The sequence below is a fragment of the Accipiter gentilis genome, chromosome 22 (assembly GCF_929443795.1).
Source record: "Accipiter gentilis chromosome 22, bAccGen1.1, whole genome shotgun sequence".
In the NCBI taxonomy this organism is placed as follows: domain Eukaryota; kingdom Metazoa; phylum Chordata; class Aves; order Accipitriformes; family Accipitridae; genus Astur; species Astur gentilis.
This window is the reverse complement of record NC_064901.1, coordinates 23,389,034-23,399,010: the sequence shown is the minus strand read 5'-3', so window position 1 is coordinate 23,399,010 and position 9,977 is coordinate 23,389,034. Positions and strand designations below refer to the sequence as shown.

The following is a 9,977-nucleotide window of genomic DNA, read 5'->3' as shown; positions in this document are numbered from 1 at the left end:
CAGAGGAACGGCTCTGCTCCTCTCCCGTGAAACAAAACCAGAGCAGAATTACCTTATGGTATTTGGGGGTACTGAGTGTTGGTGCTCAAATATTTAAGGTTGGAAGGATCAGGTGAGGTAAGTGTTATTTGTTCCCCAAAAAACTTGAGCACTTTGAGAAGAATTCTTGCCAGAGGCAACATGAAGGTATCAGAGCTGTCTTTTCCTTTCTGTCTCCCATCAGGAAGGCTAAGTGAGCCAGAAAAAATAGTGTAAGATTAGAGGAAAACAGGGGTGAAACGTTACAAAGACTTGGACACCGTGGGAATCTTTGTTGACGCTTGATACCCAGCAATGCTGAGCCTGTGACAAGCTGTGGAAGCTGGTACCGCTCTGGATCCTAGGGAAGCCACAGGTGACACTGTGAAAAAAGATGATGCCTGGTAGCCCCAGGCTGTGGAAGAACTAGGAAGGGCAGGCTGGGCCCTGGGAGTCTTGCTGTGCAGACTCGGTACTTGGTGGTAATACAGACAGTGGCAGACGGTTTTGGCGGACTTGGTGGTAATACACACGCAAAAGTGTCCTCTGTTCTCTGTTTCGCCCTCGGTCACACCGCTGAGCCTGCTTCAAGCCCCCTTTTGTGCTCCCCACGCTTTCTGCAGAGCCGTATCTGAGCTGAGGTCAGGCTTCCTTTGCAGTTAGCCGTCCTGGGACAAGGAGACAGCAAATAAAATCCAAAAGATAAATGGTGCCTGTTAATCCTTTCTGTGTGTCCCAGCGACCTGGCTTTGTTGGTTAACGGCTGGCAGCTCTCCCTCTGTGCAATGTTCCCTGGAGACCGAACGCATAAACCCTCAGCTCCTCACATATCAGGTTCCAGCAGAGGGGGATCCAAAAAGGCTTTTAGAAGAGGGATTTCTGCTCGCTCACTGATTATCGATTGGTGCAAAGAACAAAATGCTCTTCGTGCAGTGGGAACCCACATATCTTTTTGCATCTTTAGCAATAAAACCAAATACTGGCTTCTGAAGTGCGAAGTACAGCCAGGGCACTGCATGGCAGACCTAAGGCTGCTGCTGCTTCTCACTAGGGCCTTGCTTCTGACTTCAGCTTCTAACGAGGGGGTCAGCAGAGAGGATTTTGTGAAGAGATCAGGCATGTGGTTAATGGGTTTTTTTCTTAATTCTGCCAGAGCCTCTGCATGAGTGGGAAGCGCAGCTCCCCCTCTGCCTGCAAGCTTCCTTTCCCAAAAGCCTCGTGCCTGACCGCAGCAACGTGTGTGCTTGATGCGCCTCGGTGTCCTGTCTGCAGGGCATGAACCTGGGGGAGCAGGCTGGGGCTGGATGTAATTCTTCTTCCAAAAGTCTGACCCAGGGCTTTTCTCCTGGGTAGGAAGCCAATCATGGGAAGCAACTCCCAGGAGGTGCTGATATTTAGCAAGGAGGCGATGTGGTTTGAAGCACCTTGGCACCTTCCGTGGGGGACCAGCTCGCAACAGAAGAGCTTTGCTCTGGACCGGTGTGACAGGGTGTCCAAGCCCAGACAGGACGGATCCATCCGTGGACCAGTACAACCTTCAGGTAAGAAAGTCATCTGTCTGCATCGGTGGACCTCGCCTGTATAACCAACAAAGGGGAATTGTATTGTGCATTAGGGACGTATTCTGTATTATCCTGGCAAGCTCCCCTACACGTGAACCTGTGGTACATGAGGGCGCAGCAGTTGTGTGCAGAGTGGCAGAAGCTTTCAGCGTGGCCCTGGAGCCTTGGCAGACCTCTTGGGGCTACTGCGGTCAAAGCAGAGTGGCTCTTGCTTCTCCTGGACTGACTGGCAGGGCTGTGCCAGAGCCACGCTGCTCAGCTCCAGCTTGCTCAGCTCTGGGCAGGTTTATTATTTAGGGCATAGCCTCGGAAAACAGGATCTCAGAACCAGCTGGGTCCAGGAGCTCTTATTTAGTAATTTAATTCATTATTTATTATAGATCTATGTTAATTCTATTTATGTATTTCTTTTTTAATACATTTTCCTTTTTATTTTATTTATGCGTTTTACATTCAGGTGTCTGCTTAGTGGGGGCAGTGGAGTTAGTTAGTCATGTCAATACCAGATATTGAATCTGTTGTACTGCCAGAGCTCAGAGGGCAAAGCTAAGGCTGAACATCCTCCCCAAAGTCAGCGCGTCCTAGTCCTGAAGGCCTAAATCCAAAGCAGGACCCACCATGTCTTTAGGAATCGGTACCTAACATATAAGTGTCGCAATCACTGCAGCTTAAACCTAGAGATGCTCAGCTATTCATGGCAATCAAGTTTCTGGTTGTCTGCCCAAGAGGGCTGGCTGAGGTCTCCGAGAGAACTGGCCTGAACCCATAACTGTCCTCAGACCAGTTAGACCTAGAATAGACCTCGGATAAGTGTCAACAAACAATGGCATTTGTCTGTTATTGTATCCCCCAGGTAGAGCATTAACCTTTGGAGGGACAGAAATGAAGATTTGTGTTTAGTCCTTACTCTGCCTGATGTGGCTCTGGGGGAAGAAACCTGATTCCCCCACGTCCCGGAGAGCAGCATAGCCAGAGGCGGCTGCGAAACCCCTGCCTGAAGCCCTGTGGCCGGTTTTGTCACCCTAGGCTGGGTCTCAAGCTTCATGGTCCCCAGGAGAGAGACTTGCAGCTCTTAGCCCAGAGGCTGCCACCTAAGCCCTTCTCCTGGGCTACTCCTTCTAGCTCCTTTAGCCGATTTCCAGCTCGTTCTTCTGCAACCTTAACAACCTCCCCATCTTGTAAAGTAAGCCCTGGGAACCTAATTCTAGGCTATGCCTGTCTGTGGGTGGGAAGACAGCGAAGAGCTCGGCATTGCCATGCAACTGGGCTGCTTGTGAGTGTAGCTCCGCTTGCTCCTAACCGCAACCGCGTCTTAGCGCAGCAGCAGCAGCATGTGGGGAGCTGGTGGTGAGGCAGCGCGGTTTGTAACTATTTAAGCCTTTCATGGCTGCTCAAAGCATCGCAGAGGATGGAGATGATTTCAAAACCAGCTCCAGAACCTGGAGCTCAGAAGCATCTCAGAAGGTGCTTCTGAGACCAGGTCTGGTCTCAGCCAACGGAGGTCTATGGAACACACCTTATGGGCAATTGAGATTTGTCATCCTGTTGGTTTTTAAAGGTATTCTGGTGCGTTTAATACCGTGGGCACACGGAGCTCGCAAGAGGCCTAAGGCGAGAGCGAGGATTACTCTTTTTATAGAGGGGCTTGCCAGGATGGTAACCTGATGTAACGCGATCAGACACCTGGTTCACTTCTGTATACAGGACTTGGAGGCAATCTGCCCCACTCAGCCCCGCCTGCTCAGCAATGACTCCAGACTGTGAAAAACATGAATTATGTGCAGAAAAAGTTTTGAGACTAAACAGAGGATGCATTTTGGTTCCTTTTCCTTGTTTCCAGATACAGCTTGTAGCCTGTTGGGTACAACTAAGTCAATAGTCTCAAGAGTGCTTTTCTGTACACAAGAGGACTAGAAATGTGTTTTCTTTCCCGAGCAGAAACGAAGTATCTTGTGCAAAGACAAAGGCTGGGGTTTAAAGATAGCGATAAATATGTCTTGAGCAATCATGATAAAATCCCAAGCAACAGGGGCTTGGATGAAGTGCCAGGCTGGAGTGTGAGTGTTTGGGGGCAGTGGGGTGAAAGAAAAGGATTTCCTCTTGTGCAGCCCAGCTGTTAGCCATGAGTTTGCACCCCTGTTGCAAAGCCTATAGCTTCCACATTTTTTTTGCTGTGCAGCACCGTGCCTTCTTTCCCACTCTGCAACTGCTCCCAAGGGATCCCTGAGGATGCCCCAAGTCCTGGCAGAAGTCACCCCTCCAGCTTCAGCCCTGAGCTGGTATCGCTCCCCAGCGTTGTGGATTCATCCTGACGGGCACCTTAACGCGGCTCCATTTGATTTCCTGGAGAAGAAGGTACCTGCAGGGCTGTTGAGGTGGGAGCCGTGCGTGCCGTGACTTTGTGGTCCGTGCCAAGGGTTGCCGCTTCTGCCCATGGGGTGGCCGTGCTTGCTGCCCCTCTGCCCTTGGGAGCTGCTGTTTCAAGGCTGCCTGGCAGCTGCACCCAGAAATTTTGCTCTTTCAGCTTTCCCCTCTCTATGCGCGTCGCAGGGACGTCTTTGCCCCTACGCTGACTTTCCTGCCAGCAAGCGCATGTATAGACCTCGCTATATATAAACGAGCAGGGTCAGAGCTCTATTTTTAGCCTATCTCAAAATATTTCCCTTGCTATGCATTTCTTGCTGCCGCTTTCCAGTCCTGTCTCCTTGCTGCAAAAAGCCCCGTGAGGTGAGTGAGGTCTGTGTGCCCCAGGATCAGAATGGGGGGACTGGGGAGAAAACAGTGCTATGGGACATCCCCAGCACCAGGCCCTGCCACAACCACTTCTGCTAAAACCTGCCTTTGACATTTCAGGTGAGGAGGTCTCCAGGAAAATTTTTAGCATTTAGAGTCAACCGCCCTGTAAAATGAAAGCCCAGCAGCTCACCTGTATCGGAGCCAGCTGAAGGTGCAGGCAAGGAGTGTCGGGATGAGTTGGGCACTGTGGGACACTTGTCCCACCACCTTAAACCTCTCCTGCGGTACCGGTTAGATATAGTTTTGTTCTCTCTAGGGCTGAGCTTTGCTTTCTCTTATAGCTGGTAGGGTTGGGGAGTACAGGGGAAGAGCAGCTCATTTATCTTGTGTCAGTACGTGATGTGTTTGGTGCTGCACGATGGCTCCTGTCGTGTCTCAAACATTTTCTGAGAGCCATCACGGCAGTAACGAACAAAGTGCTGCTTCTGGGCTGTGGACCAGGGGGGTTTCAGGGAATTTGCCTTCTGCATCGGCTTTCCATCTTCCCGAACCCAGGCTGCCTTTGGAGGCATTGGCAGTATAGCTGGTGTGTCACCGTTTAACCTGGCTGCGTGGGGACAGGAGGGGGCTGACCTAAAGCTGGAGAGGCGATCTTTTTTGTAGACAAACATAAAAGGGAGGGCTTGGCTGTGAGTGCCATGGGGAAAGGGATGGAGGGGACTTGTGAGAGGGCAGAGGGAGCGATCCTGGGGGCTGTGAGCACTCTTGCAGCCACAGCTTTTTCCCTGGCTGCATGCCCTGCCTGCTGCCACGGCCCCTTTCCCCTGGCTCGCCGTGGAACCAGTTCGAGGGATGCCCAGCCAGCCTGCTCTGGGAAGGCACGGCGATGCCAGGCGGTCACCTCTGCTGCTTCTGTTTCTTGCTCTGCCCCTCGGGGACAAAGACATCCCTAAGGGACAGTTTGTTTTTGAAGGGCTCCAGGTTGCGAAGGGCTCCCGTGCTCCATCGCTTTGCCGTGCCGTTGCAAGTTACGGTGATGCTGCTGAGTTGGGGCACCTGTCTGCGTGTAACGTGCTGCAGCCCGGGATGAGCCGATCATCTCACCCTCTTTCATCACAGGCTGAGCTTAATTTCATTTGCCTTGCAATAGTCCTGGCTCGTCCTGTGCGCGTGGCCGGTTACTCGTGGTAACTCATGTCACCGTAACTCAGCTCTGAGTACCAGCTCTTGCAATTTGACTGTAAATCTTCTGCTCTTTGAGGATTTTTTTTATTACTGTCTTGGCTCCTGGAAGCCTCTGGTCTGGCAGAAATCTCTGCTTTTGCTTTTGTAACACTTTCCACACTTCCTGTCTATGGAAAGAAAAAGCTTGAAAATGGGATTCCAGTATTCTCGGTAGGCTGGGAAAAGAGAGGGGAAATGCATCAACTAATAAAAAATAATCATGACTTTCTACCAGCTTCAGATCAGAAGGAGTTGATTTGGGAACACGGAGGCCTCACTGAAAGAGAAACACCATAGCTTTTTTCTCACGGTGGTGGCTGACAGTCTGCAGGCTGGAGGAGTAACTAATCTGTGTCTGTTGAAGCCTGGGAGAGTCATTTGTTGTAGGGTTTGCATGATAATCTTGTCCTTGGGAAGCTTTTCCTAGAAGCTCCGTCATGAAAATCAAGTGCCACAGTACAATTTTAGTTTGTCTGCCTATTACTGCTGTTCTTATTGACATGACTTCAGCTATTTTTAGTGCCAGCTTCAAAACAAAGTTTATTATCGGTGATGTGAAACCTCAATGTCACTTTTTTTTCCAGCTAAACAGTAAGGAGAAGCAGCAGCAAGTGTTCTCCCCCAGAAGAAAATGCATGTGGAAAACACACGGCCCCAGTAGATGCAACAGCCATGGCAGCATCCCTTAAGAAAGTAGGTTTGTGGACTGCTCTGAGAGCTGCCCAGGTCCACAGTCACACACCAGCTCTAGGAGTCAACAAAAACATCAACGAGGATGATGTACCACAGAGCAAATGTTAAAAATGCTGCAGCTTGTTCACAGCCAGAAAAATTGTGGATGCTAGTGCGATACAAGAGCATGACAGCAATAATAGTGCCAAGGGAGAAATCTCTAGGCCAATGCTGAAGCAGGCTCCAGGGCTTTGAAACACCTGAGGCAGGAAATACCTTCTGTCAGATGAAAACCTTTTGATTATGGCCCCTTTGGAAGACACATTGCAGCATATCATCAATATTTATGACAATGGGTGTCAAGCAGGTTTTGAAAGAACCCTTTACGCTTACGCATTCTACGAACCATGCCTCTTTGTAAGTTTACTCCAGTTAACTGAAAGGCAATGGAAAACTAATGGCATTTTGTGTTTCTTATTCTTTATGCAGGGGTTTACGTGGATTTCTAAGCAGGGAAACTGGATGTTACAACTGCTTTTCAGCTGGGCCATGATCCCCTGGACTTTGACTACATGCACGTCAATATATCATTTTACTGCTCACCTGCCTGTGAGGGAAAAAAAAAAAAAAAAAAAAGAAGATTTCAATTCAGAAACCTGTTTGGAAAGATCCTAGTAGATCAGTCAGTGGAGCAGAGGAGCGTGAACTCCGGTGCAGAGATCCACAAGCTGCAAGTCTGTATCAAAAGGAGGACTGTGCACAGGATCATTTCAGCAAATATCTGGAGGAGGAAGGTAAGGATTATGATGATGTGCGAAATGAAAATCTAATGTATTACAAGTTCCTTACAGTAACTCATTATGCTTTCAAGGGAAAATATTGTACATTCATTTACGATTCATTGCGCACACAGGCATAATTTGTTAATTCCTTATTTGTAATATGAATCTCTTTTTAACCAATGAATGTGTAAAGCAGAACTCTTGCAATGCAAAAATATGTTTACGTGGAGGCAGGAGGCTGTAGTTTATTATGTACTACTATGTACTACTATGAAGCAGTAGTAAGCTTGCCACCTTAGGTGCAGTATTAGTATCAGTAATAACTGAAATTTCTCTTCATGGCTTGCTGATTATCAGAGTTATCAACTAGGAGAAGAAAAGGCTTGTCACGTAGGCTTGTTACAGTCCCATGTAGCCTAGAAAGAAACTGGAAACTGTGGAAAAACTGGGAAAGACAGCAAAGCTCTTGAGTCATGGTGCACCTTAAAGAAGGCTTGCCATTGAGCAGGGTACCCTAACCTCTGAAGGGCACATGAGAATTTCCCACCTGCGCCCTGCATCCTTCCCACCACGGATCGCAGAGCACCTTCTGCCCACAGTGCTTTTATTTATTTCCAATGAGCTTCAGCACAGAGGACCAAAAGCTGCAAAAACTTTGAGGTGCCACAGGAACAGGACGTGAGAGATGACGAGCACCCCCGGTGCCCTAGGTCCCTGCTGCAGTGGGGAATTTCTTAGTACAAAAACTCTGAGATCATTCTAAGAAACAGACCGTGAAGCCCAAATATTGCTCTGTGTAATGGCGCTGTGACCTCTGACAAGGTACACTAACCTAAACCCCAGGAGGTCGGGAAGAGTTAATGAGCGGTTTGCTGAGATTGTAACGAGTGCCTGGTCTGTGGGCTGGGGGGGACTCGTGGTGGTGACAAGGCAGGGGCACAGACCAACCATCTCAGCAGACGAAGGCAGGATCCCCATCTTCCTCTTTTGAGGCCTATCTGGGATCTGGGGGGGTTGTCCCATCTGAGAAGCATTAATTCAGAGAGCTGAGCTGTGAGAGTTAACCCCGGTGACGGCGAAAGCTCCTGCATTTGGGGTGGGCATTGGGCCCAGAAACTCGCTCTGCTCCCAGTGCAATGCTTGGCAAAACTCCCGCTGCTGTTGTCAGCTGCTGTCTTACAGCAGCAGGATGAGCTTTTGGAAATCCTGCCCTACCACTGCCACCCAGCTTGTCTTCTAAGACCACGGGCTCCGGGTTTTTTTCACTCTGCACCTGGCTCTTAGCAGCCTCAGCTCACCTCTCCCTCCAGGTTCGACCATTTAATTGCATATGGCTATTCAGTGATTAAAGATGGTAGTGGGGAATTGGCACTTTCCCTCTGTTAACCCTTAAAACCCTGGCAGCTCCCTCACTTCCAGCTAGCTGTGAAGGGAAGACTTGGATTTCCAAAAGACTGAGAGCAGGATCACGCGGGCAAAAAGATGGCCAGCTCCTAGCTCCTGATGTATTGCCTTTTTGTGGTCAGCGGAGAATCCATGCTCTCGGGTGGACATGGTGGCCAAAGCCCAGATTCCCTGGGTCTGTATCATGGGGAGGGGAATGGATGAAGAACCAGAGGAACCTTGAGTTTGAATTTTGGCCAGGGCCTCTTTGCTGCTCCCATCGACAGTGTCCCAAGCGCTAATTATAATCTCCTTATTCTGCTTTGGTCAAGGCAAATGACAAAGTGGGGTGAAACCCAAAAATAAGCAGCCCTTAGAATAGCCCTCTCCACATCTTCCTGCTAATGGCATCTCTGAAGAAGACTGCTTGTTCCCCTTCAGACAAGACTTCAGAGGCTATTTTAATCCATTTTTAGTTGCAAATAGCATTTATCAGAATAAGAGTGGGCTGGTCGCCAGCTCCTTCAGATCTTTGACAGCCCAGAGGGGAAAGTCTCTGAAAAATAACTGAGTGTGCTTCTACTGCATGTCCCCTGCCCAGGGGATTTTGGGAACATAATAAGGAAACATTCCTCTGATGGAGCAGAGCTCGGGAAGCAGTGCTTTGCTGAAACCAGCAATTCCCCTGTCATCAACACTTGTTCCCAGGAATCAGAGCTCTTGTTCCTGTCATCAGTGTGAATGTTTTCTGATGCAATTTAGCAGTCATTAGGAGGCAAGAAGCAAGGCTGGCGAAAAGGTTAGAGAACCACTCGTTTCTGAGTCACTGCTTAGAATGTGACCCCAGCTAATTGTGTCCAAAAATCCTCGCTGACAGTCATCTCGTGGCCACTCGGTGGTCTCTGGCGAGTTCACGATCTTCGCCAAGTTCATAGTCTGTTCAAAGTTATATATTTTTTTAGAACATGCCACGCTGAGCGCTAATTGGCATTCCCAGGGAAGCAAACATGGAGCAGGCCATGAAGATTAAATTCCCCCTTTCCCTGAAGGCATTTTGGTAACGGGCAGGATCTGGGCAGCTTGCCCTACTGCACTATCTCAGTGATCTGTGCTGGGCTCTGGGGCTGTCGTCTTTCACCAGTTGTAAATCAATTTTAAAATATCTTAGGAATAATATGTGTGGTGGCCTACTGCCCGATTTCCCTGGGCAAGGGGTGACAGGCAAGGGAGAAAGATCCAAAAAAAGGATGGAGGGTAGCACAAGTGATCTTGGGGCCTGATAGAGGTTGGCATAGGAGAAATTGAGGAAAATACTGCTACATTCGTGATGTCTTGCTCTCCTCCAGCATTTGTCAGAGTGACTTTGAAGACCACTTGATCCGGTCTTGATCTATTGATATCTTTTGTATTCAAAACCAGGCATCTGAAACGCAGATCAGAAGGGGTTCATGAGCAGGTACTATGCAGAAGGCCTGTTGAGCGCGTGATACCTGAGGCAGTTCTGGACCCACGATCCTGGCCAAACGACAGCACGATAACGATAAATTCTTTGCTAAGCTGAGGGAAATTGTTGCACTTCACCAAGAATACAGTGGTACCC

The 9,977-nt window shown here is 49.1% G+C and overlaps 1 protein-coding gene and 1 long non-coding RNA gene across 2 annotated transcripts in view; both read left to right on the top strand.

Moving 5' to 3' along the window:
* Window positions 1–232: 232 nt before the first annotated feature.
* On the top strand, window positions 233–3,867 carry LOC126049425 (uncharacterized). Its single transcript, XR_007509185.1, has 3 exons — window positions 233–394; window positions 1,372–1,559; window positions 3,760–3,867. It is a non-coding gene; the product is annotated as an uncharacterized LOC126049425 (long non-coding RNA).
* Window positions 3,868–6,894: 3,027 nt separating this feature from the next.
* The window catches only part of ACCS (1-aminocyclopropane-1-carboxylate synthase homolog (inactive)), a 62,334-nt gene continuing 59,251 nt past the window's right edge, over window positions 6,895–9,977 (top strand). The window contains exon 1 of the mRNA XM_049825796.1: window positions 6,895–7,006. The gene's annotated coding sequence lies outside the window, so the exon portion shown is untranslated. The remainder of the gene's footprint in view (window positions 7,007–9,977) is intronic.